Source organism: Aotus nancymaae, unplaced genomic scaffold (genome assembly GCF_030222135.1).
Source record: "Aotus nancymaae isolate 86718 unplaced genomic scaffold, 86718_ANA_hifiasm-v0.15.2.pri h1tg000267l, whole genome shotgun sequence".
Lineage (NCBI taxonomy): Eukaryota > Metazoa > Chordata > Mammalia > Primates > Aotidae > Aotus > Aotus nancymaae.
Genome location: NW_026988682.1, coordinates 683560 through 695665, shown reverse-complemented (window position 1 = coordinate 695665; position 12106 = coordinate 683560). Strand labels below are relative to the sequence as shown.

General features: G+C 49.8%; 1 pseudogene; it reads right to left on the bottom strand.

Annotated features, from left to right (window-relative positions):
* The window catches only part of LOC105704845 (beta-glucuronidase-like), a 35020-nt pseudogene that overhangs the window by 10803 nt on the left and 12111 nt on the right, over positions 1 to 12106 (bottom strand).

Here is a 12106-nt window from a genome sequence, read left to right as displayed (position 1 = left end):
AGACCCTGTGTCAAAAAAAAATGTTTTTAATAGAAAATAAAAGTTTCATGGCATTCAGAGACCATCCAGAGAAACTGAGTTCTGGCTGTAGTGACTCATGCCTGTAATTCCATCACTTTGGGAGGCCAAAGCAGGTGGATCACCTGAGGTCAGGAGTTCAAGACCACATGGTGAAAACCTGTCTCTACTAAAAATACAAAAAAAGTAGCTGGGCATGGTGGCAGGTTCCTGTAATCCCAGCTACTTGGGAGGCTGAGACAGGAGAATCGCTTCAACCCAGGAGGCGTAGGTTGCAGTGAGCCAAGATAGTGCCACTGCATTCCAGCGTAAGGAAGAGTGGGACTACAACTCAAAAAAAAGAGCTATATATCTTTCACCCAATTTGCCTGCTAGGAAATTCCTTGTGAGCACCAAGAACTTTACTTAACTCATCATCCTTCTGCTCACCTAGACAAGTGCATACCTGTTGCTTCCTTTGCTGGAAAATGCAGATTCCCTGAGCTAGGGAAAGGCATAAGTGATGGATAGCTGTCAGCGGTGGCTCAGGCCTGAAATCCCAGCATTTTGGGAGGCCAAGGTGGGTGGATCACCTGAGGTCATGACTTCAAGACTGGCCTGACCCACATGGTGAAACCTCATCTCAAATTTGAGAAGTTGAGGCTCAAAGAGGTGAAATTACAAGTTTGAGATGCCTTTATTTTTCTTTGGATGGGGTCTCGCTCTGATGCCCAAGCTGGAGTACAGTGGCGTGATCTCGGCTCACTGCAACCTCTGCCTCCTGGGTTTAGGAACAGTCTCCTGCCTCAGCCTTCCGATTAGCTGGAATTACAGGTGCATGCAATCATGCTTGGCTAATTTTTTTGTATTTTTAGTAGAGATGAGGTTTCACCATGTTGGTCAGCATGGTCTTGAACTCCTGACTTTGTGATCCGCCCAACTCTGCCTCCCAAAGTGTTGGAATTACATAGGCATGAGCCACCGAGCCTGGCTGGGACTTCTTATTAATTTTTGAAGAGATAAACTTAATTATTTTAATAGATATAATAATTGTGTATGCTTGTGGGGTGTAGTGTGATGTTTTGATCTATGTACATTGTGGAATGATTATTGACTATATTAAGGTAATTAACATATCCATCATCTCACAAATGTACCATTTTGCTGTCGTGAGAACATGTAAAGTCTACTTTTTGCCAGTCACAGTGGCTTAAGCCTGTAACGCCAATAGTTTAGGAGGCTGATGCAGGCGAATCACCTGAGGTCAAGAGTTCAAGACCAGCTGGGCCAACATGGTGAAACCCCACTTCTAAAAATACAAAAATTAGCTGGGCAAGGCGGCACACACCTGTAATCCTAGCTACTCAGGAGGCTGAGGCAGGGAAATCACTTGAACCATGGAGTCGGAGGTTGCAGTGAGTTGAGATTGTGCCACTGCATTGTAGCCTGGGCAACAGAGGGTGACTTTGTCTCAAAAAAATACAAAATATAAAATAAAATAAAATGTACTTTTTTTTTTTTTTTCTGAGATGGAGTGTGGCTTTCTCACCCAGGCTGAAGTGCAATGGCACAATCTCAGCTCACTGCAACCTCTGCCTCCCAGGTTCAACCGATTCACCTGCCTCAGCCTCCCGAGTAGCTGGGACTACAGGCATGTGCCACCATGCCCAACTAATTTTTTGTATTTTTAGTAGAGATGGGGTTTCACCATGTTAGCCACAATGGTCTTGATCTCCTGACCTGGTGATCCACCAGCCTCGGCCTCCCAAAGTCCTGGGATTACAGTGTAAGCCACTGTGCCTGGCCTCAATTGTACTTTTTTAGACAGTCTTGCTTTGTTGCCCAGATTGGAGTGCAGTGGCACAATCACAGCTCACTGCAGCCTCAACCCCTAGGCTCAAGTGATACTCCTACCTCAGCCTCCCGAGTAGCTGGGACTACAGACAACCACGACTACACCTGGCTTTTTTTTAATTGAGAAGGATTCTCATTCTGTCACCCAAGCTGGGGTGCAATGGTGAGATCTCTGCTCACTGCAGCCTTCACCTCCTAGGTTCAGGTGATTCTTCTGCTGTCTCAGCCTCCTGAGTAGCTGGGATTACAGCAACACACCTCTATGCCCAGCTAATTTTTTTTTTTTTTTGCATTTTTAGTAGAGATGGGTTTCGCCAAGCTGGCCAGGCTGGTCTCAAACTCCTGACTTCATGATCCACCCGCCTTGGACTCCCAAAGTCCTGGGATTATAAGCGTGAGAAACCATCCCCAGCCACTTTTATAATTTTTATAGAGACTGGGGTTTTCCCATGTTGGTCAGGCTGGTCTTGAACTCCTGGCCTCAAGTGATCTGCCCTCAGCCTCTCAAACAGCTGGGATTACAGGCGTGAGCCACTGGGCCCAACCAAAATCTACTCTTCAAGTAATTTTGAAATATATGTTATTAGTAACTATGGTTCCTAATGAATAATACTCTTGCTGGGCAATAGATCTCAAAAACCCACTCCTCCCATCTAACTCAAACATTGTACCTTTTGGTCAACTTGAGAGACGTATTTTATTGCATTTTAGAAACATCATGAAGAGGTCTCAGGAATCATTTGGCATCTTCTTATTTCTGTAGGTCTTATTCATAGACTTTTAGATCGTATTCATCAGCCTGCTGATCTGTTCCTTTTTCAGAGATGTAGATGCTATCCAACATTTTTCTTTCCTTTTTTTTTTTTTTTTTTTTGAGACGGAGCCTCGCTCTATTGCCCAGGCTGGAGAGCAGTGATATCATCTCATTACTACGTCCATTTCCCGGGTTCAGGCAATTATCCTGCCTCAGCCTCCTGAGTAGGTGGAGATTACAGGCACACACCACCACACCTAGATAATTTTTGTATTTTTAGTAGAGATGAGGTTTGACCACATTGGCCAGGCTGGTCTCAAACTCCTGACCTCAGGTGCTCCTTCCACCTCGGCCTCCCAAAGTGCTGGGATTACAGGAGAGAGCCATTGCACCCAACCAGCCATCCAACATTTTTCTGATATCCTTGTATTTAGCACGATCATAGCTCATTGCAGCCTCCAATTCCTGGGCTCAAGCGACCCTCCCACCTCAGCCTCCCGAGTAACTGGGACTACAGGTGAGCACCACCATGCCCAGCCAATTTTTGTAGTTTTTTGTAGAGATGGGGGTCTTGCTTTGTTGCCCAGGCTGGTCTGGAACTCCTGGCCCCAAGGGATCCTCCCACCTGGGCCTCCCAAAGTCCTGGGATTACAGGCATGAGCCACCATGCCTGGCCAGCTTCATGATTTTACGTGTAGCTTCTGCTTTCCTGAATTTATCCCTGTCTTTGAAAATCCGCATCTCCCAATGCCCAGCTAATTCTGTATTTTCAGTAGAGGTGGGGTTTCTCCATGTTGGTCAGGCTGGTGTCAAACTCCCAACTCAGATGATCTGCCCACCCTTAGCCTCCCAAAGTGCTGAGATTACAGGCATGAGCCACTGTGTCTGGCCAAAAACGGGTTTTGAAGTTGTATTTGTGAAGCAGTGTTGTTGTATGGGTAAAATCTCAGGTTGATTGTCCCAAGGCCATGGAAAACTGAATGCAGACACTCCAGAGTGAAATTAAGAGCAGAAGTGTAACAGGCAAAAGAAAGAGAAGAGCTCACTGCACAGACAGGAGTCCTGGAGAAAATGGGTTGCCACTTCCGCAGTGAATGAGGAAGGTTTTTTGTTTTAATTTTAGACAGTCTCACTCTGTCTCCCAGGATGAAGTGCAGTGGTGCTCTCTTGGATCACTGCAACCTCTGCCTCCCTGGTTCAAATGATTCTCCTGCCTCAGCCTCTCGAGTAGCTGGGATTACAGGCACCTGCCATCATCCTCAGCTTATTTTTGTATTTTTAGTTGAGACGGGTTTCACCATGATGGCCAGACTGGTCTTGAATTTCTGACCTCCAGTGGCCTCAGCCTTTCAAAGTGCTGGATTTACAGGTTTTATAGAGGAGCTTGAGAAGGTGCTATCTGATTCACATAGGGTGCAAAAAAGACTGGTTGGATCAGGGATGCTATTTGTAAAGCATGTGAAAGAAGCTGGCTACTCCATCCTAATCTTTTATTATGCAGATGGGTGTTTTACCAGACTGGAGCCATGTTGTCTGGTACTTTACTATTTTATATTTTATGATGGAGTCCAGCTCTGTTGCCAAGCTGGAGTGCAGTGGTGCAATCATGGCTCATTGTGACCTCCACCTGCTGTGTTCAAGCAATTCTCCTGCTTCAGCCTCCCGAGTAGCTGGGATTACAAGCAGGGCCACCATACCCAATTAATTTTTGCATTGTTAGCAAAGACAGGGTGTCACCAAATTGGTCAGGCTGGTCTCAAACTCCTGACCTTGTGATCTGCCTGCCTCAGCCTCCCTAAGAGCTGGGATTAGAGGTGTGAGCCACTGTGCCTGGCTGTTCCTCCTCCTCCTCCAATTTTCCTTCTCCTCAGATTACAGGCATGAGCCACCTCGCCTGGCTGTTCCTCCTCCTCCTGATCCTTTTTCTCCTCCCTTTTTCCTTCTCTTCCTCCTTTTACCTCCTACTCCTCTTTTCCTCTTCCTTCTTCTCCTCAGATTATAGGCATGAGCCACCCCATCTGGTTGTTCCTCTTCCTCTTCAGATTACAGGCATGAGCCACCACACCTGTTTCTCCTCCTCCTCCTGGGATTACAGGTGTGAGCCGCCGTGTCTGGCTGCTCCTCCCCCTCCCCCTCTTTCAGCTGTTTTTTCTTCCTCTACTCCTCCTCTTCCACCCCTTTCCTCCTCCTTCTTATTCATTTTATTTTTTAATTCGGAGTCTTGCTCTTGTCACCCAGGCTGGAGTGCAATGGTGTCATTCTGGCTCACTGCAACCTCTGCCTCTTGGATGCAAGCAATTCTCCTGCTTCAGCGTCCCATGTAGCTGGAATTACAGGCATCTGCCACAATGCCCAGTTAATTTTTTGTATTTTTAGAAATGGGGTTTCACCATGTTGGCCAGGCTGGTCTCAAACTCATGACCTCAGGTGAGCCATCCACCTCGACTTCTCAGAGTACTGTGATTACAGGCATGAGACACTGTGCACAGTCTTATTAAGACAGAGTTTTAACTCATTGCCCAGGCTGGAGTACAATCGTGCAACCTCAGCTCACTGGAACCTCTGCCTGCCAGGTTCAAGTGATTCTCCTGCCTCAGCCTCCCAAGTAGCTGGGGTTACAGGCATGTGCCACCATGCCCAACTAGCTTTTTGTATTTTTAGTAGACATAGGGTTTCACCATGTTGGCCAGGCTGGTCTCCAACTCTTGGCCTCAGGTGATCCACCAGCCACAGCCTCCCAAAGTGCTGAGATTACAGGAGGGAGCCACCGCACCGAGCCTTGGTTCTTTAGTTAACAAAATCTGTCATTGCTCTCAAAATCACTTGGTAGGGGTTATTCATTCTTCCTTGAGTTTAGCTTGTTTATCTTTGTTGTTAATAAAATGTAAGTTTCAGGCTTTTTTTTTTTTTAGGGACGGGGGTCTCTGTTTCCCAGGCTGGAGTAGAGTGGTGCCGTCACAGCTCGCTGCAGCCTCCCACCGCTGGGCTCAAGCAATCCCCCCACCTCAGCCTTCTAGGTAGCTGGGACTAAAGACACACAGCACAACTGGCTAGTTTGTTGTTTTGACAGAGCCCTGCTCTGTGGCCCAGACTGGAGTGCAGTAGTGCCATCTCGGCTCACTGCAACCTCTGGTTCCTAGGTTCAAGCAATTCTCCTGCCTCAGCTTCCTGAGTAGCTGGGATTACAGGCAGGTGCCACCATACATGGCTAATTTTTATATTTTTATTAGAGATGGGATTCTGCCATGTTGGTCTGGCTGCTCTCAAACTCCTGGCCTCAAGTGCTGTACCAGCCTCAGTCTCCTACAGTGCTGGGATTACAGGTGTGAGCTACCATGCCCGGCATGGCTTTTTTAAAATGTGGTAGCTGGGCCCTTGTAATGTTGCCCAAAGTGCTAGGATTACAGGCATGAGCCACTACTCCTGGCCTAGGAGGTCACTGTGATACCCTGTTTGAAGGTGATGGTTCCTGGACAAGGCAGAGGCTGTGGCAGGAGCCCCCTCTTCCCTTCCCATCTATAACTCTCACTGCCCTTGCCCAGTTTTCTCCACTTCCATTTTATTTTTTTAGAGACAGGGTCTCACTTCACTGCAACCTCCACCATCCAGGTTAAAGTGATTCTCTGGCCTCAGCTTCCTGAGTAGCTGGGATTACAGGAGTGTGCCAACACATCTGGCTAATTTTTGTATCTTTAGTAGAGATGGAGTATCACCATGCTAACCAGGCTGGTCTCAAACTCCTGCCTTCAAGTGACCTGCCCACCCAGACCTCCCAAAATGCTGGGATTACAGGTGTGAACCACCAGGCAGGGCCACCTGTGCCCCTTCCTGAGCTCCCCCACCCTCTAGGGGGCACCCCATCACCTCCCCCTTCCCCTGGCTGCTACACATTAACCCTTTTGTGGACCAGGGAGTAGGCAAGGTCAGTGGCCATCATGTCAGGCCTGAGAGCCTGTCACATGTTTTCTCAGTGAATCTGTGGGCACAAGTGGGTGAGTGGTGAGCCCTGGGGACCCTGGGGTCTGAAGCTGCAGGCCCAGGACCTGCCCCTCTGCCAGGATGTCCCTGCCTTGGGCAGATCCTGTCTTACCCACTCAGCTCTCTCACTCTCAGCTTGAACCATCTGCTCATAATTACTGATAGTATTTATGTGTGCTATTAATGCTTACTGGCCTGTATGTTTCACTGGCCTTTACAATTTCAGAGTACTTATATTTAGCATGCATCAGAAGTTCCTGAAGGATCTGTTTTCCTTTTTAGGAGACAGGGTCTTGCTCTGTTGCCCAGGCTGGAGTGCGAGTGCAGTGACCATCATAGCTCACTGGAGCCTGGGCCTACCTAGCTCAGGTGATCTTCCAGCCTAGGACTTCCAAGTAGCTGGAACTACAGGCATGCATGCCACCATGCCCAGCTAATTTGTTGTTGTTTTGGGCTTTTCTTTCTGAGACAGATCTGTCTGCCAGGCTGGAGTGCAGTGGTGCAATCTTGGCTCACTGCAACCTCTGCCTCCTGGATTCAAGCAATTCTCTTGCCTCAGCCTCTGAGTAGCTGGGACTACAGGCACGCCCCACCATGTCCAACTAATTTTTTTGTATTTTTGTTAGAGACGAGGTTTCACCATGTTGGCCAGGATGGTCTTTATCTGTTGACCTTGTGATCTGCTCACTTCTGCCTCCCAAAGTGCTGGGATGACAGGCATGAGACACAGTGCCCAGCCTGTTTTGGGCTTTTCTTGAGACAGGGCCTTGCTCTGTCACCCAGGTTGGAATGCAATGGTGTAATCATGGCTCTCTGCATCCTTGATGTCCTGGACACAGGGGATCCTTGCACATCAGTCTCCTGAGTGGCTGGGACCACAAGTACATGCCATCATGACTGGCTAATTTAATTTTTTTAATTTTAGAGACAGTGTTTTGCTTTGTTGCTCAGGCTGGTTTTGAATCCCTGGGCTCAAGCAATGCTCCTGCCTCAGCCTCTCAAAGTGCTGGGATTACAGGCATGAGCCACCAGGCCTAACCAATGGAGAATCTGCTAAAAATACAAATTGCTGGGGACCACCCCGAGTATCTGATTAAGCCATCTGGGGTGCGGCCTCACATCACATTTCTCAGGAGTTTAGGTGATATTGGTGTTGCTAGTTGGGGTACTAGCTTCAAGAAATATGTTTTTGTGTTTGTTTGTTCTGAGAAGGAGTCCTGCTCTGTCACACAGGTGGGAGTGCAATGGCACCACCTCCGCTCCCTGCAATCTCCATCTACGGGCTTCAAGTGATTCTCCTGCCTCACCCACATGGTAGCTGGGATTACAGGTGTGTGCCACCACACCCAGCTAACTTTTCTATTTTTAGTAGAGACTGGGTTTCACCATGTTGGCCAGGCTGGTCTCAAACTCCTGACCTCAAGTGATCTGCCCACCTAAGCCTCCCAAAGTGATGGGATTGCAGGTGTGAGCCTCTGCACCAAACCAAGAAACACTGATTTCAAGATACATTCTGAACCATTTAGGAATGAAATGATGTGATGATGAGAATTTGCTTTGAAATAATAAGGGGTTGAAGGAGTTGGAGAGGGCTGTGGGTAAAGACAGCAGGAGCCAGAATGTCCATGAGTTGATTATTGTTGAAGCTGAGTGTCAGTACATAGGGCTCATTATGCATTTTCTAGCTGTTATATACAGAAATTTCCCATAATAATTGATTTTAAAAGAAATCAGCCAGGCAAAGTGGCTCGTGCCTGTAATCCTCGCACTTTGGGAGATAAAGGTGGAAAAAATGGCTTGGGGCCAAGTGTTCAAGACCAGGGCAACATAGGGAGACCCTGTCTCCATAAAATCATATTAGCCAGGTGTGGGGGTACACACCTGTAGTCCCAGCTATTCCAGAGACTGAGGTAAGAGGATCAGTTGAGCTCAGGAGTTAGAGGCTGCAGTGAGCTACTGCACCACCGTGCTCAAGCCTGGGTGACAGAGAGAAACTCTGTTGCTACAAAATATATTTTTCAGGTTTTGATTTAATTTATTTATATATTTGAAGATGGAGTTTCACTCTGTTGTCCAGGCTAGAGTGCAATAACATGATCTCAGCTCATTGCAACATCCATCTCCTGGGTTCAAGTGATTCTCCTGCCTCAGCCTCCTGAGTAGCTGGGATTATAGGAGTGTGCCACCACGCCTGGCTAATTTTTGTATTTTTAGTAGAGATGAGGTTTCACTGTGTTGACCAGGCTGGTCTCAAACCCCTGAATTCAAGTGATCCTCCTGCCTCGGCCTCCCAAAGGGTGGGATTCTAGGCATGAGCCACTGCATCAGCCTTTTATATAAATTTTCTTTTTTTTTAAGGGTTCTGGTTGGGCAAGTTCATGGGCCCCAGATCCCTTGAGTCTCATCTACTTCCATTGCATGGCAGCAGTTTCTGTCCCTTCCCTGTTCCCCAGGAGTAGGAGTGAGCACACCTCTCCTTCCCTGCCCCAGTTCCTCCGGCCCCTTCTCCCTCCTTCCAAGGCCACCCTCCTGGCAAGCCCACCCCAGTGCCTGGGATCTAGGGGAGGAGAGGCAGGTGGGTGTACTCTTGCCTGCAGCGTGGAGATGACGCCAGTGGCCACCTGGAGCACGGCACTCATGGTGTCTGACAGTTTAAACACAGCTTCCTTGTCTTCCTGGAAGGTACATGGCAGGAGGTGAGGGCCTAGCCGCCCCCTGGCACCCAGGGTCCCCACAGCCCCACCCCACACTGAGGCATCCCCACTGCCTTCCATGGGAAGAACACTCAGTACCCAAGCAAAGGAAGGCCAGAGAGCTCCAAGGGCAGCCACAGATGGGGCTGAGTGCACAGGATGGGAGTATGTATGGCAATCCTGGGGGCCCCTGCCTGGGTGTGCCAGAGCCCTGAGAACTGGCATGTGGTGTGTAGGCAGGCAGGCCTCCCCCAGCCACCATCCCCAGCCTCATACCTGTAGGTCTTTGTTGCAGGTGCTGGCAAGTCCCTTGAGGGTCATCAGGAGCCCACACACTACAGGAAGAGGGAGGCACAGGAGCTGGACCCGGGATCCTGCCCATTGGGCACCCCCCATCACCCACACTACTCTCCCTGCCTTGCTTACCCGCCCAAACACACACCCTGCCTTGCTCCAGATCAACTCCAAGCTCTCGGGGTTTTTCTTCTGGGGCATCAGGCTGCTCCTAGTGCTGGGGATAGAGATGCAGGCACTGACGGCGCTGGGCCCTTGGCTGGTCCAGCAGCTCCCTGGCCAGGTCTGGTGGAGGGGTGGGGCAGGGATGAAGGAAGCCATGCCCAAAGGGGATGGGGAATACAGAGGCTGGGAGGGGCAGGTGGAGGTGGCAGCATGGGGCTTACCTGTAGGCATCTGAGAGCTGCAGGAAGCTGAATTCCTTGGTGCTGTAGAGGCTGAGGTCCCTGACCATCCTGCTGAGATGGGTCATGCAGAGTGAAGGCCAGAACAGGAACTCAACTGGGAGAAAGAAAAGGTTCCTAGTCACCAGGCCTCTCCCATCCCCACCCAGCCTGACCAAACACAGGGTAAGAGAAGGTTAGGCCCTGGGGAACCTGGCTAAATTTTTATTTTCTTCTTTTTTGAGACAGAGTCTCGCTCTGTTGCCAGGCTGTACTGCAGTGGTGTGAGCTCCGCTCACTGCCTCTGCCTCCTGGGTTCAAGTGATTCTCCTGCCTCAGCCTCCTAAGTAGCTGGGACTGCAGGCACCTGCCACCTGCCCAGTTAACCTTTGTATTTTCAGTAGAGATGGGTTTTCACCATGTTGGCCAGGAGGGCCTCAATTTCCTGATCTCGCGATCCAACTGCCTTGGCCTCCCAAAGTGCTGAAATTAGAGGCATGAGCCACTGCACCCAACCAAAATTTTCATTTTTTGTAAAGATGGGGTCTTGCTATGTCACCCAGGCTGGTCTGAATCTCCTGGGCTCAAGCAATCTTCCTGCCTCAGCCTCCCAAAGTGCTGGGATTACAAAGGTGAGCCACTGCACCTAGCCTGTTTCTGTTGTTGTTGTTGTTTTCAATAAACCACCTTTACTGATATGTCATTCACATACAATTTACCCATTTATTTATGTATTTTTCTTTGACTTTTTGAGATGGAGTTTTGCTCATTTCCTAGGCTGGAGTGCAGTGGCACGATCTTGGTTCACTGCAGCCTTGGCCTCCTGGGTTCAAGCAATTCTTCTGCCTCAGCCTCCTGAGTAGCTGGGATTATAAGTACCTGCCCCCACTCCTGGACAAGTTTTGTATTCTTAGCAGAGACGGGGTTTCACCATCTCTACAGGCCAGTGCTAGAATTTCAGAAGTGAGCAACAGTGTCCTGCCCAATTTATTCATTTAAAGTTTACACTTTAATGTACAACCATCACCACAACCAGCCTGACCATACAACAGTGGGAGGAGACTAGAGAGAAGCTGGGCTGGGGGACAGAAGTGAGGCACAGGGCAGGGGACTGGCTCCCCAACACTCAACCACAAAGTCACGCTCACTGGTGGCATCCATGCTGAGAGCGACAGCCCCAAAGTTGAGTTCTGGGGGTTGGGCGGAAGCGGGGCTGGGCTGGAGCACAGGGAGTGGCCTCCTCTCCCCTAACTAGGTTGCCTGGAGCCCTCCCCATGGAAAAAGGATCAGGGTGGTGGGGTGGGAGCTGGGGGGAGGGATATTTGCACAGTCCCAAGATGGAGGTAGGAGCCCTGAGTCTCTCAGTACCAGGCACCCCTGCCATGGGTGACCCCTAGCCTGGAGAAGCTCAGTGCCCATAGGCAATGAATGATGGTTTCACCAGGGGCCACAGGCCCCTTCCCTCTGGTGTGTCTGCATGTCCTGGTGGGTGCTGAGGGTGACTCTCCCTAGGGAGGAGGGGCAGGGTATCTCACCTGCTCAGAGCAGCTCTCCGTCCATACCCAGGAGATTGCCCGAAATGGCCCTGCTGCAGGGACAGGGATTCATGGTGCCCAGTGCTCCTGGCAGGCAGCCCTGACAGACACACACACACACATAAATGCACACACACACACACACACAGAGAACCAAATTTTGGGTGTTTCTGGCCAAGCCTCACCCCAGGAGCCCCATAGCTCAGGCCCAGTCTGTGGTTCACACGGCCTCACTTCCGGCCTCTTTTTCCCTTGAGAGCAATTTGTCCCTGGGAGATCCTGTATCCCTCATTCAGGTGCAGTGCCCGAATTGGCCCTGCTGCAGGGACAGGGATTCATGGTGACCAGTGCACCTGGCAGGCAGCCCTGACAGACACACACACACACACACACACACACACACACACACACACACACACACACACACACACAGAGAACCAAGTCCTAGTTGCCAGAGCAACTGCCTGGAGCTCAGCCCCTTCCGTGGCCCAGTTGCCTTGGGTACACAACACTTGTCCCCAAGTGTCCCCAGAACACTTCTCTCCAAGCACCGAGTCACCTTGGGTGCAGGACCCTTGTCTCCCGATACATGTCCCCATATGTCAGGCTGAGGGCAGT